This window comes from Podarcis erhardii (assembly GCF_964252035.2).
Source record: "Podarcis erhardii genome assembly, chromosome: 4".
NCBI classification, from domain to species: domain Eukaryota; kingdom Metazoa; phylum Chordata; class Lepidosauria; order Squamata; family Lacertidae; genus Podarcis; species Podarcis erhardii.
The window spans coordinates 61,037,979-61,063,768 of record NC_138508.1 but is presented as its reverse complement, the minus strand read 5'-3'; the positions used below and the strand labels follow the sequence as shown (position 1 = coordinate 61,063,768).

The window sequence follows — 25,790 nt, the reverse complement described above, 5'->3', positions numbered from 1 at the left end:
GCAGCCCGCAGTTTTCCCCTCTTCACCATGGAAAATCCGATTATTTAAGGTGCCAGCCACCCGTCTGCGACATTCCATACCCACCCCCCCACCCCCGTCTGGAAACAACATTCTTCTTAGCGGGGTCGAGGCTCATTCTTGAAATCTGTCTTCGATACCAGGGCTGAGGGCTGGAGTATTTGTGAAGAAAAACGTCTCCTGCCACTTTCAGGCTCAACGCGGCTTTTAAGGACATGCACGTGTACGTGCATACACATACACAGACTGACGATAAAACGTTTTGGGGCAAAGGGCATAGCCTTTAGGTGGACTTCAGCCCCAACACTTTTTAGCAGGGGTGTCATAGTGGCCATATATTGCCTGTGATGTTGCTGTTAGCTGCTTTGAACCTGGTTTGCCATGGAAAAGTGACAAAGGAAAAAAGAGATGAAGATGGAGATTTGGTCCATAACTGAGGTCTATCCCACCCATATGACCCTTAAAATGGAAATACACTTGCCTGACTTCAATTCCCTGCTCTTTTAGGCCCCAGGCTAAAGGGATGCAAATGGAAGTGCAGTTAATTCCAATCAGACTAATTCCTAGTCTCTGCTGCAATATTTCTTGGGGGTGTATGGGCCTCTGCTCCTGCCAGTTTGGAGGGCTTGCAGGAGGCAAGGGTTGTTCTTTGACCTCCCAGTATTTTTCCTTGCAGCCCAATCATACTTCTGAACAGGGAAGAAGTAGGGTGTTTCCATTTAAAGATATGGGCTCTTGAATATATGATAGGAAGGAATTACTGCAGGCTTCCCTGCAAAAATATTCTTAGTGTTTTGTATTAAGTCACTCAGGGCCAAAATTTCTCCCAAGATGCCCCAATTATGAGAGCCAAAGATCATTTTTATTTCATTTATTAATTCTCATGAAACATCCCAAAGTGATTAAGCATAAAACATTAAAAATAGGGGAAATGACAACAACAAATAGAAAAAACAATTTCAAATCCAATACAGATACCGTAAAAATTGGAATAAGTGGGCAGAACGACCTTTAATCTTTCTTTCTTTGCTAAAGTGGCTCGAATCAGTAAGTACAGTGGTACCTCAGGTTACAGATGCTTCAGGTTACAGACACTGCTAACCCAGAAATGTTACCTCAGGTTAAGAACTTTGCTTCAGGATCAGAACAGAAATCATGCAGCGGTGGCACAGTGGCAGCAGTGGGAGGCCCCATTAGCTAAAGTGGTACCTCAGGTTAAGAACAGTTTCAGGTTAAGAATGGACCTCCGGAATGAATTAAGTTCTTAACCCGAGGTACCACTGTACTGAACCATGCACAGGGCTGGAATCCACAGGATTGAGTCATGTGTAAAGTCAATTAAAATTACTTCTTGTGTTGATAAGAAAATGGTTGTAAAAATCTCTCCTTGGTGACCAGACAGTGATTGCAAAGGATCAACGATCTTTCGTAAAAAAACACTGCTAATTCTTTATCATTAGTGTTCTGTTTACAGTGGTGGCAAAAATCAGCTCCAGAGGTGTAGTGGTAAAAATAGCCATGATATCTGACTTTGCCTACATATCTCTGTGCTTGGTGCTCCCCATCACACAGAGAAAGCAAAGCCCTTAATTGCAAATACTAAGCTACCCTAAGACAACAAAAGACTTCCCAGCATATAATAATTGTTCAACACAGATGCAATACAGAGGTTGTATTGTGAATATTATTCTGAAACAACAGTGTTCCCACCAGAAAAACTTTAAGGCAATTAAGCAGCCTAGCAACATCCTTCGACATCAAAAATTGTCAAAGGGGCTTGGCAAAACTTAATAGTGTTTTAAACAAAGCCATATTTTCTTAGTTACCAATTTTCTGTTGGTGTAAGGGGAAAAAACAAGTATAAAATGAGAATTCCTGGATGCCAAGATCCAAGTTTGGGGCAAATACTCTTTCGTGAGAGAACCCCAGCAGATATTTTAAATCATAAAATATGCAGCATGGAAAGAAAGCATAGAAAAATAGACTGTTAGACTTAAAATATGTGTCCTTTAAAGTGAGTTCCAACGTTTCCCTCTTCCCCTAGCATAGAAAAGACCATGTGTTTGGTAAGTAAAAAATCGTTTACTTACAATTTATCCAAAGGTCAGATTCATGTGCTTTTCCATACAGCATTTAGGAAAAGTTTCAGAGACAGTAAAACCTGGCTTAGTTACAGTGGTGAAAGTTCCTAAATTATTGGTATAGGTCACTCAAGAATGGTTGACGAGAGGCATACGGTTGAGCTGGAGTTACCAACTCAAACCTATTTATATGCTGAGCTTCTCAGGTAGACTGGGAGGGAACAATAGGCCTGATTAGCTAGTTCAGGCTTCCTCAACCTCGGCCCTCCAGGTGTTTTCGGCCTACAATTCCCATGATCCCTAGCTAGCAGGACCAGTGGTCAGGGATGATGGGAATTGTAGTCTCAAAACATCTGGAGGGGCGAGGTGAGGACCTAGTTCTTCCCAAGGTGAGGGGAAGTGGACACAGCTAAGCCTGGCAGGACAACTTACTCTATGGTATTAACTCCTTCATGCATTAATTAGACTTAAGCATGTTGGTTATATGAGATATCTCACATTTTCTCCGGTCTTCATTATCCCCTCTGTTGCGATCAGATATAGAGCCACTTGTTTGCGAGAAAAGAACACTTGGCAAATGTTCTTTGAAGAAACAGGGCAACAATCAACAACAATTGTATCTAGGGACACAACAGTTTATAAGAACATAAGAGCCCTGCTACATCAGACCTAAAGCTCATCTAGTCCAACATCATGGTCAACCAGAGGCCCATGTTAATGGAAGCCCCCAAAGAGAACATGAACACTTTCCTCTAGGGTTCCCTAGCATTATTAAGAGGCATAGAGTCTCCAATAACTAGTAGCCACTGAGGGGTAATGCCTCTAGTGGGGAACATGTTGTGCCCCTTCTGGGGTAGTTTGCCCAGCTTTGGTTCATACCCTGCACTCACCTGTGGCTCCTACAAGCTGTCAGCATTTGACAGCAGCCACAACCTGGGGAATGGCTTTGACTGGCCAGCAAAACTAGGTGAGGGTAACCAATGGATCTCAAACCCTCAGTGAGTAGGGGAATTTTCCTGCATGCGAAGACAAGCTCTGCCAAATTGAGCAGATGAGACCAATAGTGGGCCCAACGGTCAAGAAGTTTTCTACACATGTAGAGGGAAGTGAGGGGCAGATGGGGCTCATTAATCTGGGAGGGTGGTCCTTCAAGGAGAAGGAAAAGGCTAATCCTAAACTCCCACTACCTTGCAGGACATCTTTGGGATTGTTGTTTAGTCATTTAGTCGTGTCTGACTCTTTGTGACCCCATGGACCAGAGCACGCCAGGCACTCCTGTCTTCCACTGCCTCCCGCAGTTTGGTCAAACTCATGCTGATAGCTTCAAGAACACTGTCCAACCATCTCGTCCTCTGTCGTCCCCTTCTCCTTGTGCCCACAATCTTTCCCAACATCAGGGTCTTTTCCAGGGAGTCTTCTCTTCTCATGAGGTGGCCAAAGTATTGGAGCCTCAGCTTCAGGATCTGTCCTTCCAGTGAGCACTCAGGGCTGATTTCCTTAAGAATGGATAGGTTTGATCTTCTTGCGGTCCATGGGACTCTCAAGAGTCTCCTCCAGCACCATAATTCAAAAGCATCAATAAGAAAAGGCTAAGGAGTAAACCCTACACAAATCTGGAGCGGAGTTGCTAAGAAGGTTGGATAGCGACTTTCAGGGCTCCTTCTAGCAACTCCTGCAGTAAAGCTGGTGCCAAACCTATTGCTCTGCTTTCTCTTGCACCACATCAGCGAGGCTGGGGTGTGTGTGTGTGTGTGTGTGTGTGTGTGTGTGTGTGTGTCTTGTCGTCTGGTGGACAGCCCAGAAGCTCCATACAGACTGCCCAGGCTTGCATCCCAGGTGCTGCTAAGGCAGCATTTTGACTTCACCCCCAGAGGCGCACTCCATTGACTCTCGAGACAGACGATAACAACAACAGCTGAGAGCCGCCTTCTCCATGAATTCACCTAAATCCTTTTTAACCATTATTTATTTCATTTACTAATTAAATTTCTACACCGCCTTTCCTCCGAGAATCGCAGGGCGGTTTACGACCTAAAAGCACAAAACTTGCAGTTTTGCCCGTCACTCTGCGTGCGCAACGCAGGTGCCAAACTTTGCCTCCTCCTTTACAGCCAAACGCTTAAGCCATCGAAACCACCACTCCCTCCTCCGCCCTTGTTCTTTCCTACTGAGACTTCTTAGCCAAGCCTCCCCAAATCCTTGCGCGCCCCTCCGAGGTCTTGCAAGCGCGCAAGGGGCTTGCCCTTCTTTCGGAAAGTCTTTCCCCCGCACACTGCCTACTGCCGCGGCGCCTCCCGAGCTGCGCCAGCAGAGGGCGCCTGAGGGGCGCAGCCGGCGTCCGCGGGCAGCTGTGCGCCAGCCCGGGCAGGGGTCTCGCTTCTCTGCACCGAGCCTCGGCGGCAGCAGCAACATCAACAACAACAGAGAGCCGCCCGCCGCGCTCGAGCGAGGAGGCGTCCCCAGGGCCCGGCTGCGCTCGCCGGGGGCGGGAGGCCGGCGGCGGGGATGCTCCTCCTCGTGCAGGAGCTCAGTACCAGCAGCGGCCGGGCGGGAAGCCGCAGCAGTCTCGCTTGGGACCCGCGACCAGGCGGCACGAAGAGGGAGAAGCGAGGACTTGACCCGGAGGGTAAGCTCGTCGCCTCCTGAGCGTCGGTTTCCCGCCAAGCAGCTGCCGCCGCGGCCGGTCAGTGTCCGGCTGGCCCCTTTAGCAGCCTCGACTGGGGGGGGGGCGCCACCCCCCTTCGGTTTCTCCTTCCCCCGGGGTCGAGTGAGGGGGAGAGACCTGGCCTTCCCCCCCCCCCTCGCGCTTCCATGGTAGAGTCCGCGTGCTTGGAAGGCGAGCGCGGAAAAGGCTGGCTGCGCCAATCCCGCGCGGAGCGAAGAGGCGGGAGGAGCCGAGAAGAAGTCGGTGGACTTCTCTCCCCGGCTCGGAAAAAAGCGGAGTTTTACTTCAGGCGGTTCGCGTTTTGAGACGGGAGGGAGAGAGGTGCTCTGAGGAAAACGAAAAAAACAGGATTCTGGCAAGTGCTGGGATTTTGAGGGTGGTTTGATTTATTTGTTTAGAAACGAGCGAAGGACGGGTCCCGAAGAAAGGCGCTCGTGTTGTTGCCCAGAAATAATTTCGCCTCAGGTTAGTGTTCCCGGGAGTTCGCGCCGGGCTCACCTGCTCGAGACTTGCGCAGCTGCACGTCTGCGGCCAGGCTAGCTGCGGGGCAATTTCGGTCCGGGTTGTGCTGGGTGGATGGAAGCGCCGGGGGAGAGAGAGCCTTGCAGGCAGAAAGTCCCAGGTGCAATCGATTCCTGGTTTTTCCCCCCCTCCAGGTGTGGCTGGGGGTTGGGGAAGACTCCTGCCTGAAACCCTGAAGAGCTGGTGCTAGTTAGAGTAGGATAATACTGAATAAGGCAGCTTTCCTATATTGGGGGGGGGTGTGGAGCAGGTGATCCTTCCCTTTTGTATAATTAAGCTGTTTTCTTTTTTAAAAAATAAGCATTTATTATTATTAAAAATATTTTATACTAGCAATTACATTAAAGCAAAATGCAATGTAACATACAGTATGCAGAGAAATAGGGTTGCATTTGTTAAATTGTCTACTGAAAATCCTAGACAAAACTCAAGAGACAAGTTATATACAGTACCAGTTTTCAGGTTCATGAAAAGGCTCTTTGTATATATGACCTTGAAGGAGTCTACAAATACTACAAATAAGGTTTGGGATGGTAACCAAGGGTTAGTTTCCACTAAGCCAGCTGCGATGTCCAGTCCACACCATGGCAGTGCAAGAACATCAGTTGAATTTACCAATGTAAGTATTGTCTGATGAAGAGGAGACATATAACTCAGGATTTATGTAGGCTCTTTAATTCTGCAAGTTTTAACAGGGTTTCCATATTTTTATGGCTGCCTCATCAACTCAGGATATTAAACATTGCTGTTTTGTGATACAACCACAAAATGTGGGAGAAGTTCAAAATTTAGCCAGTAAGGTTTTTGGTTCAAGAAAATACATTACAAAAATTAAGAGAATGACAAGTTTTTCTTTTTTTAAAAAAAATAATATTTATTAACTTTCCAACAATTTAAACACTACAAACAACAAAAAGAAAAAAGAAAAAAAATAATACAATACAATACAAAAACACTACCTAACACAAACACATTAAACTAACAGAACAAAACACATCAAAAACAATTTAAAACACATCAAACAATTTCAATAACTTATCTTTCATTCACTTATTTCAATGACCTCCTCACACCTCCCTTTTTGTATTCCACTTCTATTAATTGTTTCAGCAATTCCTTTCCATCTTCCTCCGTTTTCTATCCTATAATTTTCTTAACATATTTTAACCTTATTTTCCCCTTTATAACTCTATTAATCTGTTTATATTTGATTCCTTATAACATTTCTACTAAAGCCATATAACTTCATTCTAACATTTTTCTAACATTCATTAATTTTACAGTATTTCTGTAAATAGTCTTTAAACTTTTTCCAGTCTTCTTCCACCGACTCTTCTCCCTGGTCTCGGATTCTGCCAGTCATTTCCGCCAATTCCATATAGTCCATCAACTTCATCTGCCATTCTTCCCGGGTGGGTAAATCTTGTGTCTTCCAATACTTCGCAATGAGTATCCTTGCTGCTGTTGTTGCATACATAAAAAAAGTTCTATCCTTTAGCACCAATTGGCTGACCATGCCCAGGAGAAAGGCCTCTGGTTTCTTCAGGACGGTATATTTGCATACCCTTTTCATTTCGTTATAAATCATCTCCCAGAATGTCTTAATCCTTGGGCATGTCCACCAAAGGTGAAAGAATGTACCTTCAGTCTCATTACATTTCCAACATTTATTATCGGGCAAATGGTAAATTTTTGCAAGCTTGACTGGTGTCATGTACCACCTATAAGTCATTTTCATTAAATTTTCTCTTAGGGCATTACATGCCGTAAATTTCATACCTGTGGTCCATAACTGTTCCCAGTCAGCCATCATTATGTTATTTCCAACATCTTGTGCCCATTTAATCATAGCCGATTTCACCATTTCATCCTGAGTATTCCATTTCAACAGCAAGTTATACATTCTTGACAAATTCTTGATTTTTGAATCTAACAATTCTGTTTCCAATTGTATGCCTCCATTATTTGGTAATAATGGAGCCAATTTCGCACTTTATTTTTCAATTTTTCAAAACTCTTCAATTTTATTCTGTCTCCATCTTGTTCCAGAATTTCCCAATATTTCGGCCATTTGGCCTCCATATTGAGTTTTTTCTGTGCCTTCGCTTCCATTGGTGACAACCATCTTGGGGTTTTCTTTTCTAACAAATCCTTATATCTTATCCAAACATTAAACAATGCTTTTCTAACAATACGATTTTTAAACGCTTTGTGTGCTTTTACCTTATCATACCACAAATATGCATGCCAACCAAATGCATTATTGAAATCTTCTAAATCCAACACGTCAGTATTTTCAAGAAGCAGCCATTCTCTCAGCCAACAAAAAGCAGCTGATTCATAATACAGTTTAAGGTCTGGCAAGGCAAATCCACCTCTTTCTTTGGCATCAGTTAATATCTTAAATTTTATTTGAGGCTTCTTGCCCTGCCAAACAAATCTGGAAATATCTTTCTGCCACTTCTTGAAACAATCCATCTTATCCAAAATTTGCAATGTTTGAAACAAAAACAACATCCTTGGCAGCATATTCATTTTTATCACAGCAATTCAACCTAACAATGATAACTTCAAATTTGTCCATATTTCTAAATCCTTTTTCACTTCAATCCAACATTTTTCATAATTATCCTTAAATAAATTCACATTTTTGGCAGTCATATTAACCCCTAAATATTTCACTTTCTTAACCAATGTTATTCCTGTCTCCTCCTGAAACTTCTCTCTCTCATTCACAGTTAAGAGAATGACAAGTTTTTCAAGGTGCCACAGGATAACCCCCAGGAAAAAAATGGCTATTCTCCCTTAATTTGTATAATACAGTGGTACCTCAGGTTACAGACGCTTCAGGTTACAGACTCCGCTAACCCAGAAATAGTACCTTGGGCTAAGAACTTTGCTTCGGGGTGAGAACAGCAGCAGGAGGCCCCATTAGCTAAAGTGCTACCTCAGGTTAAGAACAGTTTCGGGTTAAGAACGGACCTCCAGAACGAATTAAGTTCTTAACCCGAGGTACCACTGTAACTGTTTATAGGCCAGGAACCAAAACAGTATTTCAGGTGTGCCTAGGGTTCTTGGTATGTCTTGTACAATTTTAGCTTTCACTGTTACTCCCCACCCCCCATATCATATCCAAATTTGTGGAACTCTCCTCTGGTTCAAAAGAGATTTGCTGCACAGCACCGGCGTGTGTGGAAGCGAGGGATCATGTCCAAACCTTTCTTGGCTCATGTACCTATTCATGCGGTGGTTGTTAGATCTATGATAGAACTATTTAGTTCAGCTGTTCCTGTGGCAGAGCCATTAGTAAAGCACCATGTAATTTCACTTGCAGATCAAGGCAGTGATTTGAACAGGGATTTGGGAGGAACAATTAAACCCGCTACACATTACTGCCTACTTGCCCACTGTCATGTGCTCCCACTGCTGGTGTATGAAGCTGAGTACACATTATTTTAGACACAATCCATCTGTATCCCTTAGCTTTTTGAGAAAGGCTCTTTTGATGTGCTTCCCCTCAAACCAGTGGAAGCTGTAGTTAAACTGATGTGTGTACATTTCAGGCTGACATTGACCCATGCACAAATAAACTGGAGTTCACAGTGGAGAAACAAATTGGACGTGGTATGAAGATACCCCTGTCTCCTCTATGGTGTGTACAGCAGTGTTTAAAAAGCAACTTGAAACCCGGTGGGGGACCTCACTAAGTTTCAAGTCATAGTCTTAGTTGAAAGGAAATTACAGTAACAGTCAAATTCTGTGCATCCTGACTAGGAAGTGTCCCTCTGTAATCAGTGGGGCTTAATGCTATGTCAGTGTTACAGCCTAAACTGCAACCTAAATTGCAGTGTTGAAGACAGAATTGCAGCCTAAAGCATATTATTTGTGTGGGTTCAACAACTGACTTGTATTCCTGTGAGTAACTTGCTCAGTTTTCCCCCCTCAGTGTAGAGTAGGTGGGATTCTAAATGAATGGATATTGGTTTTTGATAACCGATTATCTTTTAATATCTAGCTGTAGTTCCTATTTGCTGGTTTGCCTATTTGCTTCTAAAATATGCCAGTCTGGTGCTGGCTTTTTGTGGACTTCTGTTGTGAAACAGTGTTAAGTTCTCATTACCTTACCTACTTTAATTCCTGTTTTCATGCAGATGACGATCCAAGGTTAGATTTGGGCCCTGTATTTGCAAACCTGGATGAGCTATCACTGACGGACGAAGAGCAGTGCAGGGGGGGTGCACTGCCCCCAGCAGCGCAATCCCGGTGGGGTGCCATTGCGGCTGCTTCCCCCACCCCCGCAGGTGGTGTGCCATGCCCCCAGGATGCACGCACACCCCTGTGGGCGGCGCACCATGCCCCCACCTTCTCTCTGCCCTCCAGTGCCAGAGCATGAAGCTCCGCCACTGTGAGCTATCAGTATGGCATGACAATAGTGAGGAAACATATTGGCTGTAACTGGGAGTCAAGGCTTTTCCCTATGGCTAGACACTTAAGCTTCAGTTAGACAAAATCTTTGGATCCTGAATAAGCATGTTCCATCAGAAGAAGCAAAAATGTACCTTTCAGGCATATACACTCTGCTCTTGTCTAACAAAATGCCCACCATTATAATGGCTGGAATGTATGAGTGAGCAGAGGGAAGTCTTCCACTCTAGCACAAAGAGGGAGCAGAAAAATATTGCAGTGGCCTCTGCAGGCTGAAGTGGAGTTTGTTCAGTGCACCTTTGTTGTATCCCCTCTTCAGAATTTCTGTTAATGAGTGACACACATGCTATAACTTCATTTGCATGTAGCACTCAGCCAAATCATGGCTTAGTACCAAAGACCAAATGTGCAGATATCCTGTTGAGGATATTGTGGCCACCTAGCTCCTTCTGTTGCTATTTTGCTGCTGTGCTGGACTAAGCCATGGTTTGATTTAGCCTGTCATCTTGGTTAGCTCACAAGCCCGGGTTCAGACAACACACTGACTTCTGATTTACCACAGTAGAGCAGCAGAATGACTGCAGGAGGAGAAAAGTGGCTGTTAGCTAACTGGGAACCTGCACATTCGCTAATTTGTGCTAAGTTATAGTTTGCCTTAGTATGACATGTGAACCTGTGTCAGCAGTAGAGATCAGGGTTTGCTCTCATAGCAATGGTCTGAAGGGCAGCACCTTTTATTTCCCTATTGGGATGAATAACAAGCACTTGTTTACATGGGAGAGATAAAGGACTGCACTTGGGATTTTACCATTCAGATGGCTGCTCAGCCTGACCCCTGCCTCTAATCTCAGTCATCAAGATTCAGACCTGCTACTTCAGCATAGCTCCTCTTAGTTCTATTTCTTGAGGCGCTTCTAGAATGTCACTGTTCTGAGGTGGGATTCAGTCACATACTGGCAAATTCAGGTTGCACAATTATAGTTGTTTGGGAGGTCTTGAGCAGAAAACTCATGTCACTCAGAGGACTTTTTATGATAAAGTGAGGTGAAAGTGTACTGGAAAGTGAGAGAAATAACACCTGTTTTGACATAACACCATCTAACCTCCCCACAAACAAATCAGAACAAGCTATCTTTAAACTGCTGTTGTCTAACCTCCCTAACAAATCAAGATGAATAAACAGGTTTTCTGGAAGCACCCTTGATTTTACTAAAATGTTATCTATGTGTAATATAGTTTTAGACAGAAAACATATCGTCTCCTATTTGTTAGCATTCTTAAACTAATCCCAGACAGATCATTCTTCTGACTGGGATTAGTTTAAGAATGCTAACCCTTCATGCCTGGCTGCTTCCAGACTACTTTGGATTCAGTATATGTAGCCAAAATGTATCCATTTATAGTACCTGCATAATAAAGAACATTCTTTACCCTTTCAGTACATTGCTGCAATATGGAATAAAAATGCAACTTTTGCAATAAATTGTACATCGGGAGTTGGCAAGTGTTTCCTGAAATTGCTTAAGCAAGTTTTTAAACTCATGGTTTTGGAAGAAGGCAGGAAGAAGGTAGATAACTGAAAAGTAGTTTATTTACAAAGCATGTCTTAAAAAATATATCTGCAGCAACGTCCATTCCTGCTTGAAATGTCTTGAACAGAGGAGTCAGAGAACTGCAGTCCACAGAGTGATGTAAGCAAGAGAGTATGAGTCATGGTGTCTGAAAAGGAAGCCGATAAACCTCTTCATCGGTGGACACAGAACAAATTCAAAGCTTGTATAAGCAAGGCGGAGATCTGATTAAGTTTCACTTGATGACGGCAGATCTGACTCTGGTCTTCAGCACACAGTATATCTAGGATGACATTCACAAAGTTTACTAAGGAATTAAACTTGTAGTGCAAAAGGAAGGAAGAGAGCAAAGGAAAAGAGCTGCAACCTAAACTCTTATTGGATTTTACAGCAGTTATGGGGGGGGAAATGCAGAACGCTACAAATATTTTTCTAATAGAGTTCAAGAGTCAGAAGCTTTTTGAAAAAGGATGATAATCAAGTAAGGAATTCAGGAGTGTACGGGCTGCTTTCTAGTCTAGATGGATTCTACATTCTGCTGTGGGTGAGGGTGAGTGTGGTTACTCGATATGCACTTGAAAACCCTCCCCTTAATTAGGTTGTCCACTCCTCTTCCTCCCTGCAGGTATCCCAGGTGGTGATTGTGATCTTGATATAAACCACTCAAAATGTCATTGGACAGATGTGGTGTCCATCCTACCACCCATTGTTAGGTAACACAAAATCAATCTGCTATGAGCTCTTGTTTTTGGAATGAAATCAGTTTCTGAGGAAGTGCTTTCAGCAATAGAAACATGCAATAGAAAACAATTAATTTCCGACGATTCTAGGCTAAAATGTTGTGTGTATGTAGCCCAAGGCTGCATGTACGTCATACATTTAAAACATATTTCCCCCAAAGTGGCAGTGGAACTGTAGTTTACTACCACTTATAGAGCAACAATCCCTACCAGCCTTAACAAACTACAGTTTCAAGGTTTCTTTTGAGGGAGGGACAATGGCTTTAAATGTATGGTGTGTACACAGCCTCACAAGGGTGGAGAACAGAAAGGTAAATAGGGAAATGCTCACTTTCAGTTACATTTCTTCTAATGCATATTGCTCCTCAGGAGTCTTTGCTTTCATGAGAATTCTGTGGAAAGAGCTGGGAGAGCTGCAATTTAGGGAGTCAGCAGAGAGTGTGAGTCATCAGTTTTTATTTAGGAGGAAGGTTACATTTATCGGAACTTAAGAAGCTGCCTAATGCAGAGTCAGGCCACTGGTCCATAGAATAATAGAATCATAGATTTGCAGAGTTGGAAGGGACCATGAGGCTCATCTAGTCCATCTCCCTGCAATGCAGGAATCGTTTTGCTCAACGTGGGGCTTGATCCCACAACCCTGAGATTGTACACTGGCCAGCAGTGGTTCTTCAGGATTTCAGGAAGCGGGTATTTTCTTTTTTTCTTTTTTTTTTTTTCTCGTTTAAATTTTTATTTCATAGAAGTAAAGAATATGTACACGCCCACACATATAAACATACAGAAATAAAAGTGTTGCACAGACAAATAGAAATAAAGAAAGAAATAAAAGTAAGAGAAATATATAGAAACTTAATTTTCACTTTGGTTACATTTCTTAATCTTCGTTTTCAAAACTTCCTTTAGCTTTCCCGAAAATCATTCGAAGTAACACTTTAAATTACACATTTCTTAGTATATATTGTCATTGTACCTTTTTATATACATTTCTTAATGTATATTAACCTTACATATTATTTGGTCTCCTATTCTCTTTAAACAATAACTCACAGTCTTTCACAGTGCGTCTCTAAATCCCTTTAGCGTTATTTTCCCTTGACTAATGAATTCCAAGTAATCTACATATTTTCCCCAATCCTCAGTGAACTTTTGGTCTCTTATGTATCTTACTTTGCCTGTAAGTCTGTCCAATTCCATATAATCCAACAGCTTAAATCTCCATTCCTCCACCGTTGGTGTCTCCTGCTTTTTCCACATCTGGGCCAGCATTACTCTTGCTGCTGTAACCGCATAATATACTAATTTACGATCCTCTTTTCTTATCACATAACCCAATATACCTAGTAGGAAAAATTCTGCTTTCTTTGGAAACGTGTATTTTAAAATCTTCTTCAGTTCTATATAGATTTTTTCCCAAAACTGTTTAACTTTTCCACACTCCCACCACATGTGATAGAAGGAACCCTCACTAACCCTACATTTCCAGCACTTATTATCCACCTTATACATTTTCGACAGTTTCATAGGTGTTAAATACCATCTATAAAACATCTTCATTATGTTTTCTTTTACCGTTACACACGCCGTGAAATTTAGTCCTTCCTTCCAGAGTTTTTCCCAATCTTCAAATAGTATATTATGTCCTACATCCTTTGCCCAGCGAATCATTACACACTTAACCTCCTCATCCCCTAAACTCCAATCCAACAGTATCCTATACATTTTCGAAACAATTTTTTCTTCTTTGTTTATAATTTCCGTCTGGAACTTAGATTCTTTCTCTGCATAGCCTCTTTCTTTAAGATCCTTCCTAAACATTTGGTTCACCTGGAGATGGTGTAACCAGTCATAGACATGTTCTTTAACCTGATCGTATGGTCGTACAATCCATTTCCCATCTTCTTTAATTATTAACTGGTTATATGTTGCCCATTTATTTCTCATATTAATAGTCTTCACACACATGACTTCTAGAGGTGAAAGCCAATGTGGGGTTTTTGGTTCCAGCAGATTTTTATATTTATCCCATATTTCAATTAAAGGTCCTCTGAAAATATGATTCCCAAATCCTTTATATATCTTCCATTTATCCTGCCATAAGTAAGCGTGCCAGCCGAAGTTGTTGTCGTAACCCTCCAAGTCTAATAATTCCCTGTTCTCTAGCCTTACCCAATCTTTAACCCAACACAGACAAACCGCCTCATAATATAATTTCACATCCGGCAAGGCGAAGCCCCCCCTTTCTTTTATGTCTGTTAATAGTTTAAATTGAATCCTAGGTTTCTTTCCCTGCCATATGTATCTCGACAACACTCGTTGCCACTCTTTAAAGATTCGGCTTCCTTTAATTATTGGGATAGTTTGAAATAAGAACATCAACCTCGGCAGCACATTCATCTTAATTGTGTTAATCCTTCCCCAAAACGACAGTTTCAACCCTCCCCAAATTTCCAAATCTTTTCTTATTTCCCTCCACGTCGATTCATAATTATTCTTAAACAGATCTATATTCCTAGGTGTTATCCAAATGCCAAGATATTTCACTTTTTTAACCACTTCTATTTGCGTTTGCTGTTGAATTGTTTCTGTTAGTTTCTGATCCAAATTTTTACCTATTATTTTTGTTTTACTCTTATTTAATTTGAACCCTGCTACCTCTCCAAACTGGTCTAATTCTTTTAATATCTCTCCTGTTGCAGTTGTTGGTTCTTCTGTCATTATAACTACATCATCCGCATAGGCTCTAATCTTATATGCATTCTGCCCAACTAACACTCCTTTTATTTTTTGATTCTGCCTTATAGAGTTTAGTAATACTTCTAAGGTCATTATAAACAGAAGCGGGGAGAGCGGGCAGCCCTGTCTTGTTCCTCTTCGTATCTTTATCTCTTCTGTCACTATATTATTGATAATCAGCTTGGCTTTCTGATCTGTATATATGGCTTTTACTCCATTAAAGAAATCCTCCCCCACTTCTATATGCTCTAAATTTTTCAACATAAAGTCCCAAATAACATTATCGAATGCCTTCTCGGCATCGACAAACATCATTATGGCCTGTTTGTTAATCTTGACAGATAAATACTCTAACATGTTAATTATATTTCTTGTATTGTCTCTCATCTGCCGTCCTGGCAGGAATCCCGCTTGGTCCCCATGAATAGTCTCTGATAATAGCCTCTTCAGTCTTTTTGCAAGGATCCCCGCAAATATTTTATAATCTACATTTAGCAGTGAGATCGGTCTATAATTTTTAACCTGGGTTAAATCTGCGTCTTGCTTGGGGATAAACGTAATATATGCCTCTTTCCAGGTCTCTGGGAATTCCCCTTTCCTTAAAATGTTATCCATAGTTTCTTTCAAAGGTCCCACCAAAATGGGTTTCATCTCTTTGTAATAACCCGCGGTGAATCCATCAGGGCCTGGAGCTTTCCCCCTCTTTAACTCTTTAATTGCGTCTTCTATTTCATCACTTCCTATTGGGGTGTTCAGCTGTTGTCTTTCCTCCATTGAGATTTTTTTCACCCCTTTATCCTTCAGAAATCTCTCAATTCTCCTTAAACTAATTTTCTCTTTGTTGGAATATAATCTTCTATAATAATTGAGAAACTCTCCCCTAATTTCTTTAGGATCTGATTTCTCTTCCTCTCCCACCTTTATTTTATTTATTGTGCTCCTTTCCTTCCTCTTTTTAATTTGCCATGCTAACCACTTGCCTGACTTATTTGCAAACTCGAAGTTTTTTTGTCTTAATTTTTTTATATTCCATTCAACCTCTCTATTTATTATTGTAGCAAATTGAGCTTGTAGAATTTTTATATTTTCTTTTGCTTTCTGGCAATTAGGTTTTTGGGATAATTTCTGCTCATTTACCATTATCTGCTTCAAAATCTCATCTTTCCCTTTTTCTCTCTTCTTGTTTTTGATTGCATTCTGCTGGATAAAGTAACCTCTTATTACTGCCTTACTTGCTTCCCATACTACGTTAGCTTTTGTTCCTTTACCGCTGTTTTCCATAAAATATTGTTTTAGTTTTTCCTGCGCTTTCTCAACAATTTTTTGATCCTCCAGCAGATAATCCTTTAATCTCCATCTAAAAGTTCTTAGCTCCAGGCTTTCTAATTCCAACTCCATCGGATTATGATCTGAGAATACACTCGGTCTTATTTCTATTGTTTTAATTCTTGGGCATAACTCGCTTGAGATCCATATCTGATCGATACGTGACAGCGACTGATTTGGTTCGGAGTGGAAGGTGAATTGTTTATCCAGTGGGTGTTTAAGACGCCAAATATCTATCAAATTACCATTATCTACCATTGAGAAGAAAGATTTTGGTAGCTTCCCATTCTTACTTCCTCCTTCCCTACACCTATCAGCTTCTAGAGAGACCACCCCATTCAAATCACCCATTAGAATAATTTTCTGATCAACAAATTCACAAATTTTCTCTTCCAATTTTTTAAAAAATTCCGACTTGTTATCATTTGGGGCATATACCCCAATTACCACCAAATTTTCTCCTTGCCAATTGATACGGACCCCTATTATTCTGCCCTCTTCGTCTTTAAATATTGGTTTAGCCTCAATCTTATTTTTAATATAAAAGACCACCCCTCTTTTCTTCTCTTTATCCAAAGACTCAAATTCATTTCCTAACCTCCTATTGATTAGTATTTTCCTGTGCCTTCTTGCTACGTGCGTTTCTTGGAGACAAATAATATCTAGATTTTTCTTTTTCAGATATTGTTCAATTTTATTCCTCTTTTTTTGTCGTTCATCCCATTAATATTCCAACTCCAGATTTTTAACCCCATTGTTTCTATTACTCCCTTAAATTTTCCTTATCTTTATCAATTTCCTGGATCTTCCTCTTCTGGCTCTCCTTCTGTCTCTTCGTCCGGTCCACTCCCTCCCCCTCCCTCCTCTTCTTTTGATTCAGATTCTCCTGAAACTCCTCCTTCCGCTCCCCCCCCTCCATTCATCTCCACCCTTAATTCTTTATATTTCCTCAAGAATTTCCCGGTTTCCTCCTGGTTTGATAGCTTATGCTTTTTGCCTCTATATATAAAGGATAACCCTTCCGGGAATTCCCATCTAAATTCTATTTTATTTTTCTTCAGTGCCTGCACCAACAATTTATAAGAATCTCTACGTTTAAGTAGTCTGATTGGGACGTCTTTAAAGATAATAATATAATTTCCCTCTATATTCAATCTCTTTTCCCTATTCCTTAAGAGTATCTTATTCCTCATTTCTTTATCCTTAAATGTTATCAGGCAATCGCCTGTATATTTCTTTACTCTTGTTGAACTGACCCGCATTCTAAATGCACTCTGCACATTTTTGGCCATTTCCTCGACTGTCATCCCCATCCATTCCGCTAACTCCTTTGTTAATTTCTCCTTGACATTTTCATTTTGTGTCTCTGGCACCGCCCTCAATCTTAAGTTCACCTCCCTCTGCCTCAATTCATTCATTGCGATAATATCCTTCATCTCCTCCTGTGCCTTATTTAAATCCATCACTTCCGCTTTCATCTTTTCCTTTTCTCTTTTAATATCTTTTAACTCCGATCTAGTCCTTTTTAATCCTTCTTCATTGAGCTGCGTTCTCCTAAATATCTCTTTTATTTGGCCTTTTAGTTCATTTACTGTCTCATCCATCTTTTTATCCAATCTCCCAATCCTATTATCTACTTGTTCTAACTTATGTTCTACATTAGTTTGACTCTGTCTGATTTCAGCAAGCACCTTCAAAATATCGGTCTTAAAATCTACCTCTTGTTTCGATCCCCTTCTATCGCTAGGATTTCCCCCGTTTGTTCCCTTCTTTCCTGTATGCGACATCCTGTTGTTTTTGCGTTCCCACCCCTCCCTTGTGGTGCCTTCCCTCCGTTTTTCTTTCTAACCCTTTTGTTATATCTATCAGTCTTCTCAGTCTTTATTATATTGACTTTCTGTCCTTGACCCTCCTGAGTTGTCCAACCCTTATTTATATTTTCCTTATAATCACCGTAGGCACTATAGGAATTTTGCCCTTAAGTCCTTCAAATTCCTCTTCCGCCCAGTCCAGTTATTCTTCTATCAGCTGGTCTTCTTTCCTCCAATCAGGCTGGGTGGTCGCTCAAAAACAACTAACAAAGAGATCGCAAAACCGAAAAGCAAGGGAAAGATAGAAAACAATTAGGGGGAGTACAAGAGATGGAGAGAGAGAAGGGGAGAGAGAGAAGGGGAAGGGGAACCGGTCAAAGAATTAAACAGTCTTCATTTCGCCACTAGATGTCACCAGATCCTTAATTTAACATTAGCTTTTCGGCGTCTCCTCTCCCAACGTTGCTCTCCCCTATAATTCTAAGATATCAGTTCAGTCTTTCATAAACAGATAGCAGTCCCAGTTTCTTTCTAAAATGTCCCTTTATCTTAATTCTGTTTTTAATCTTTCACGTAAATCAATATTTGAAAATTCCGGTTTTCATGTTCCAGTCCAGTAAAGCAAAAGAAAAAGAAGTCAAGCGCCTCAGTAATAGAAAAAAGAGGAAATCACCTACGGTATGGTGGTTCCGCTGGTGTATATCACTGTCCTTTTAGGAAGCGGGTATTTTCAGCCCTACCTGGAGTTGCTGAGGATTGAACCTGGGACTTTCTGCATGCAAAGCAGATGCTCTCCTATTGAGCTTCTTATTGTTGGTTTCTGGAGAAACTGAAAGCTGATGCAAGCAAGGTGCCGTTATCACAGTACTGAGTTTCACTTGATGACGGTAGACTTGACATGATTGTGGCTCTTCTAGTAGTTTTCTTTTTCACATTGCACATTACAGTTTGCAAAGTGAAAGTGCAAATAACGGGTGCAGCCAGGATCATCTGGACCTTTGGTAATGCGCTCTAAGGGAATGGATGTGTTTAACCTTCTTACCACCTGACATTTCTCTGCTTCAACTCACCTCAAGCTGCTGTGGAACTCTTGCACTCAGTAGTGTTCAACATAATATCAGTTACTGAAATCAGTGCTAAGATGGTTCCTGTCCTTAGGTTTACGATCTAATAGGGCATGACGCATGAGAAAAATATGAATGGGAAGGAGGAGGGAAAAGCAAATTCAGGTGCAGGTTCTTAAATTACAGTTGTTGTTGTTATTATTATTATACAGTTATATAGTTCTGTCTATGCAGATTCTGGATGTCTTGGAGGGCATCAACTTCCCACTGATGTCACTAGCGGTTCTGACTGCCTTGCCCTTGATAGAGAGCAGTTCCTCTCCAGAAGCATTTTTTCACCCCACCCCAATCAGATATGGCAGGAGAGCTGGCAACAGTGTCCAAGCCAGAAGGACAGGGCTGCTCCTGCCACACAGTTCTTTCCTCAGACAGAATTTGTGACCAAGTCCAAAATTACAGCTCTGTAGAAGATCTGCGGGATGCGGATGGCGCTGTGGGTTAAACCACAGAGCCTAGGACTTGCCGATCAGAAGGTCGGCGGTTCAAATCCCTGTGACGGGGTGAGCTCCCGTTGCTCGGTCCCTGCTCCTGCCAGCCTAGCAGTTCAAAAGCATGTCAAAGTGCAAGTAGATAAATAGGTACCGCTCCAGCAGGAAGGTAAACGGCATCTCCGTGCACTGCTCTGGTTTCGCCAGAAGCGGCTTAGTCACACTGGCCACATGACCCGGAAGCTGTACACCTGCTCCCTCGGCCAGTAAAGCGAGATGAGCGCCGCATCCCCAGAGTCGGTCACGACTGGACCTAATGGTCAGGGGTCCCTTTACCTTTAGAAGATTGCAGTTTTTAACCAATATGGGATTGGCATTTCAGGATCTGGGACATCATTCTCATGGAGGAAATTTATGTGGGAAGTTCAAAGCTTCACAGATAGTATGTCCTCTGAAGTTTATTTCAAGCATTGGTTTCTAGTTCATAATTGGTTTCTGCTATTTCTTTGGAATAGCATTCTGGTGTTGCTAAGAAACTAATTTACTCATAAATATTCATTTGTAACAAAGTATTCAGACAAATTGCCAGACATTTGGTATTTTTTTTATTGGAAAATACCCATTTCCTAGGAGAATCCTGGGCATAGTCTCATGGTTAGTGATCAGAGCGGGGCCTTTTCTATACATGGATAGTTTTAACATTGCCAGTTCAGTGAATGCCTCTAATATGGCAACTGACCAGAATGGTGACAAATGCAGCAAATATTATTTTTGGGAGGAGGCAGATTAGAATAGATTGACCATTGCATCTAGTCATGCCCTAAAGTACTATGCCAGAGGACTGATTTCAGCAAACGTTTTATGGTCAAATTATTATACTGTGTGTGAAAAGCACAGAGGCTCTGTTAGAAAAGGGAGAGCTTATATAGGCCTGCTGGGTATAACGTTTTAAAGAATTGGGTTTTGTACATATATCTATTACTAGCCCATGTTCAAAAGGGAATAAACTACCAACAATAGCATGTTTGAGGACTCTGATTTTGATGGATATTAGAAGACTTGTTAAAGTACAGATCAAATACCCAGAAACGTCAGCTGGAAGATCGTTCTATTTGAAAAGTTGTCCATCTGTCATCCAGATTTTTGTGCACTTTTACCACTAGCACTTGCAGTGTGACAGAACTCTTCATTCTGACACAATTCAGTAAGCTGGAGACAAGCCTCATTATTACTCTTTAAAAATAATAAACTTACTGAGACCTGACAATTCGCCAGTGAGGAGCAGGGGTTCCAAAAAAGCATTACTGAGGGAAGAGAGCTTGACTTTGCTACAGCTCGTTGGCTAGTCTGGAGAACTTAGCCATGAGCCTGGGTTGGGCCAATGTGCTAAGTCAAAACCTGGCCTGGCTTGGCAAAGTATAGCAGCAAAAGGACTGGAGAGCCACAAATTGGCATGTGAAGTCCAAAGTCCAGGTTATTATCTCTTGAAAACTCCATACTGAAATTAGATGCAATATTAGATTCTTGATCCTAAAACTACTGTTCCTTTCTAAGTAAAAAGAGATTCGGAGACTCTTATTTATATTAACAAATGGTCACAGGGTCCCTGGCTTATTATAAACCTCAATCTTCTGAAAATTTGTGATAATTTCTTGGTAGGGTAGGGTAGGTTTGTTGCTCAGCCCTTTCCCACAGTGGGCAAGATGTTCTCTGCAGTCCCTGTAGGGACTTAGTTCTGGTGCCAAATGTTTACTTTGTTATATGAAATTTCCTCCTAATTTGAACTCAAGATGCCTCCGTAAATATGACCTCTACGTGAGGCAAACAGTGCAGAACTGTTCAGCTTTGCCTCACTGTTCTTGCAAGTTCCTCTTGGTTGGCACAGAATTGGAATCTTGTAAAGCCGTTAGACAAGTATAACTAACTAACTAACTAACTAACTAACTAACTAACAGCAGGGCCGACTCAATACATTTTGCTGCCTAACATGAAGGACAAGACAGCATCTCCCATTCCATATAAAGCAACTGACTGAACTGGCATTGCATCTTACTCAATACTAGGTTCTTGCTGTTTTTAAACAGATCTTCCAACTGCACAAATTCCCATCAGATGCTCCACACTAAAATAAAAAAGTGGACTGAGCACAAAGACATATTTACTCCTTGCACCCTGTTTTAGTGGCCGCTTCTTATCTACTGTACAGTGACAATTCATTTATGAATCTTCTTTAGTTCAGTAACAACAGGCACAAAAAACCCCAAGGGTACTATAAGGGTACTTACAAAGATGAGACAAAGCATTAACCATCTGAAGGTGAATGTGAAGGTGAAGAAGAGGAGGTTCCAGCCATTTTATTTTAAGCATGAAAACAGAGAACATTCCACACACACACACACACACACACACACACATTCCCCCCAACTCTATGTTTTGTGTCTACCTGCGCACGCACGCACGCACGCACGCACACACCCCTACACCCCTTCTTCAACACTGGTGACAGGATAGTGCCCTGTACCACACCTGAATTTAGGGGGTCTAGGACAGACAGCAGAGCATACGTGGGCCTGTCATCTAGCAAGAACAGATACACCTTAGGAGAGGGAGGGAGGGAGAGCTGCAGCTCCTGCCCTCCAACACCTGTTGCCTGATGCAGTTTCTATACTTTGCCTAACACTAGAGAATAACATTTTCCAGGCAATGTACAGTAATGGTGTATAGTAGGATGTGTTGATAAAGTTCTGTAGATTGTCATGAAACCAGATGGTATCTGTAAATGGAATTATCCTTTCTACCACCATTTCTTTAACATTTCTTTGTCATAGAAAATTAGTGCAACAAAATTATTTGCATCACAGTGTGGTTCACTGCTAAGGACCTGTTTGCATCTTTTGAGTAGGTTATTTCAGAGCTATAACATGTCTGAAATTGCAAAGCATAGCCCAAATGTAGCCCTTGTACTTCCCCCTTTGAAGTTCAGGTTTCTCATCTAAAGGAGTGCAGCTGATTTTTGTCATGTTACCTAAACCCGATTTCCGCCATTTGGTGTTAAAAAGGAAATTGAACAGATGTGTAGCTTAATTTCTTCTAATTAATAGCCTAATCTCAAAAATTGAAACAATTTGTATAAAAAGCTTTTTCTAAAGGCCGCATTGAGCATGTAGACTGTGCTACTGAATAATTTAAATCTTATAAATACTGTGCAAGGACTTGATTCATTAACATTAGCCTGACATGCTTAAAGGCCAATAATTCTAGAAAGATAACTTGTTGCTCTTCCTTGCCTGGTATTAATCACCCAGACATTAATAAGTGGACACGGGAACAGGCAGCAAGTGTACGTTCGTTTTCATCCCAAGATTTGTTTCTGGCATTTTAAGAGAGCTGCACTTCTTCTTTTTAATTCCTCAAAGAAAATGCTGTCAGCTTACCAAGAGCAGGTTGTTGAAAGGGAAGTTCCAGCTTCATAGAGCTCTAGGGAAGAGAAACAAAACTATTTAAATATTCCAGAGACCACAGAAGAGCCTTTGGAAACACTTGTTTTCACGGGGAATTGGAACAAGGGAACATATATTTATGAGAATTGTGTAAACCTGGGATTCTTTTTCTCTAACCTTTTAAAATACTCTGTTCTGCAGGTGCCTATCAGATGTCATTAATGTTTTTGATAGCCACCTGTGGTGATAAGGATTAGCATTTCTGGATTGCCAGATTGAAATGTTTTAAATACTGTCATTTAGTATTTTGATAGTAGATTTCTCGTTGACGATAATGACCTTTTCCCATATCCTTTATTTCATTGCTCATCAAAAATAAGGTAAAGTGGCATGCATATATATGCATGCAGTGGTCTTTTTATGTGAAGTAAAATATGTTTAAATTTAGAAAACAGTATTGCTTCCATAGCTGTTAAGAGAGGGAAGTCTCATTACAGATTGTTTAGTATGCTGTTGACTGTTTTCATAATAAATTTATGTTTCAGGATGTTCTGATTTGGTTTATTGAAGATTTTATGTTTTGTTTAAATTGCGTAGACATATTTTAAAATAAGAGTTTTGAAATGATAGTTTTTTTAAAAAAGTATTGGTGATGGTTTTTGATGTTGTTGTAAACTGGGCAGGGTACACTGTGGGAAAACAGAATACAAATAAAGTTGCTAACACAGTGATCCCAACTAAATCCATTGGAAGGAGACAGGATCACTCCTAAGTCCACTTGTACTGATGGAGGCTAAAGATACACTAGCATAGCGATTCTACAATTCTGTAGCTTCATTGTTGCACCAGTGGGAACTACTGCTGGTAAAACCCTGTCAGTGCAAGGGAAGATCAGAAGCTAGTTGGAATTCTGTGTTCCTTGGTTAGTCCCTCCCTTTAATAGTAGTATATGAAAATGTGTAAGTTAAAACTCTCAAATTTAAGTTAAAAGAGATTTTTAAATGAGTGTTTCCCTCCCCCTCCCCCCATCCAACCAGCCACAGTAGAGGAAAGGATTCAGCTAATTGTGGAGTACATAAGCCTTTTTCAGAGAACATTGACTGCAAGTACATGGCATAGGACTGCATAACTCTGCCTCAATGCTTATAGAGCTGGAAGCCCTCAAGTGGAGACGTTAGTGATGTGTCATTGGGAAAAGAGGGAACACTTTGCACTAATGGCAGATAACTAACAGCCAGAGAGGACAAAAAGAAAGGAAGAGAAGATGTATAACACTTGGCTTCTCAGAACCCTAATGGGTTCATTCTGTCATCAGGGGATGAGACACTATGCTTCAAAGCATGATGCCACCAATAACTTCATCCCTCTTGCTGAAGCTTTCTCAGAAAAGCGTGGGCGATATGGGAGGTTTCTTCAGCAACCAAGGACATAATATGTTTTCCACCTCCACCCTTTGCATGAGGGAAAGCTGTTTATGTTCACTGTGCTAACAACTGTTACTCTGTAGGTTATAAAAATGTCTCCCATACAGAGGACTCTAAGTTTGCCATCTGCAGTAAATGGTTTAGTGCCAGCAAACCCAAGATTGTGGCAGAGCTTTGTTTTTAAATACACAGATCTGCTACTGTTGTGTTTACTACTTGCCCTCTGTGTGTTCAGAGTGTAGTGTAGTAAAGTCACAATTTTTGTTGGCTTACAAACAAGATTCTTATGCTAAGACACTCATGTGAGATTGTGTGTGTGTGTGTGATCATTACTTCTTTCTGTTTCTTTTATCCTCTTGGCTTAAAGATATCAAATAGCAAATGTAGCAGTAGAATTAGACAACTTGATGTCCTGTTGAGCAAATGAAAGGAGGTCAGCAAGACCTAACAACCTGCTGTAGTCTGCAGTCTGGAAAGAATCTTCTTCTAACCACTGTGGAATTTAACACTGTCAGAACGTTTTGTGTGTGTGTGTTTTTTAAATGCTGTGAAGCATATTCAAGACTGGCTCTGTGAAAAGAGATTCTCTTAACACAAGGATGGGCCTTGCGTGTCAGGAGACAGTATTTCTCTCTCTTGTTCTGTAGCCTACATCTTGTCCTGGCACTGCCTACAATTAGACGCTGGTGGTTAACAATGGCCAGCAGCTGTATTTTTGGGCTCTGTTCTTTTGCCAAGGTTCTGTCAAGTTCTAGTAGGTGCGGGAAAGACCACAGTTCAATGGTGTAGCACCTGATTTTCATGCAGAAGGTCCTGGGTTCACTCTGTAGTGTTCCGGTCAGATAGCAGGTGAAGGGGATGACATTTGCCTGAGATTGTGTAGAGGAGCTGTCAGAGTAATAATAATAATAATTTTTATTATTTATACCCCGCCCATCTGGCTGGGTTTCCCCAGCCACTCTTGGCAGCTCCCAATAGAGGACTAAAAACAGAATAAAACAGTAGGTACTACTGGGCCAGATTGGCAAAATAGTTTGGTTTGGTGTAAGGAAGCTCCCTGTGTTCCCTAGCATTGCTGAGAAATCGAACCCAGAGGATGGAACTGTGTAAATGGACAGGCATGATTCTCAGTGACTGGGGTGACCAAGGGCAGGGTTGCTCTTGTTAATGAGGCCAATGGCAGGGTTGCTGTGTTGATGGTGCAGTTGTTCTTGTGGATAGAGTTGATTGCAATAATAATAATAATAATAATAATAATAATAATAATAATAATAATAATTTATTATTTATACCCCGCCCATATGTCGATCCTTTCTCTAAAACATACGTTGCCCCTTATAATAAAGGAGGAGGAAGGTGTCCTTAGGAAACAAAGTCATGTGTCCAAGTTCTTTCAGGTAGCAACTTTCACTGCTTGAGCAGTACCTGCTTCCCTTCTACCAGGAAGAACTTGGTACTCTAGAGACGCTGTGATATGCA

At 41.4% G+C, this 25,790-nt stretch overlaps 1 protein-coding gene across 3 annotated transcripts in view; it reads left to right on the top strand.

The window, feature by feature from the left end:
- The first annotated feature begins 4,508 nt into the window (after positions 1-4,508).
- Positions 4,509-25,790, top strand: part of SYTL5 (synaptotagmin like 5) — a 66,586-nt gene continuing 45,304 nt past the window's right edge. The window contains exon 1 of one of the 3 annotated variants that reach the window (XM_081858863.1): positions 4,509-4,725. The gene's annotated coding sequence lies outside the window, so the exon portion shown is untranslated. Of the gene's footprint in view, positions 4,726-5,162; positions 5,230-25,790 lie in introns of those variants that run through there. The other 2 variants (XM_081858867.1, XM_081858865.1) reach the window with 2 other exon arrangements.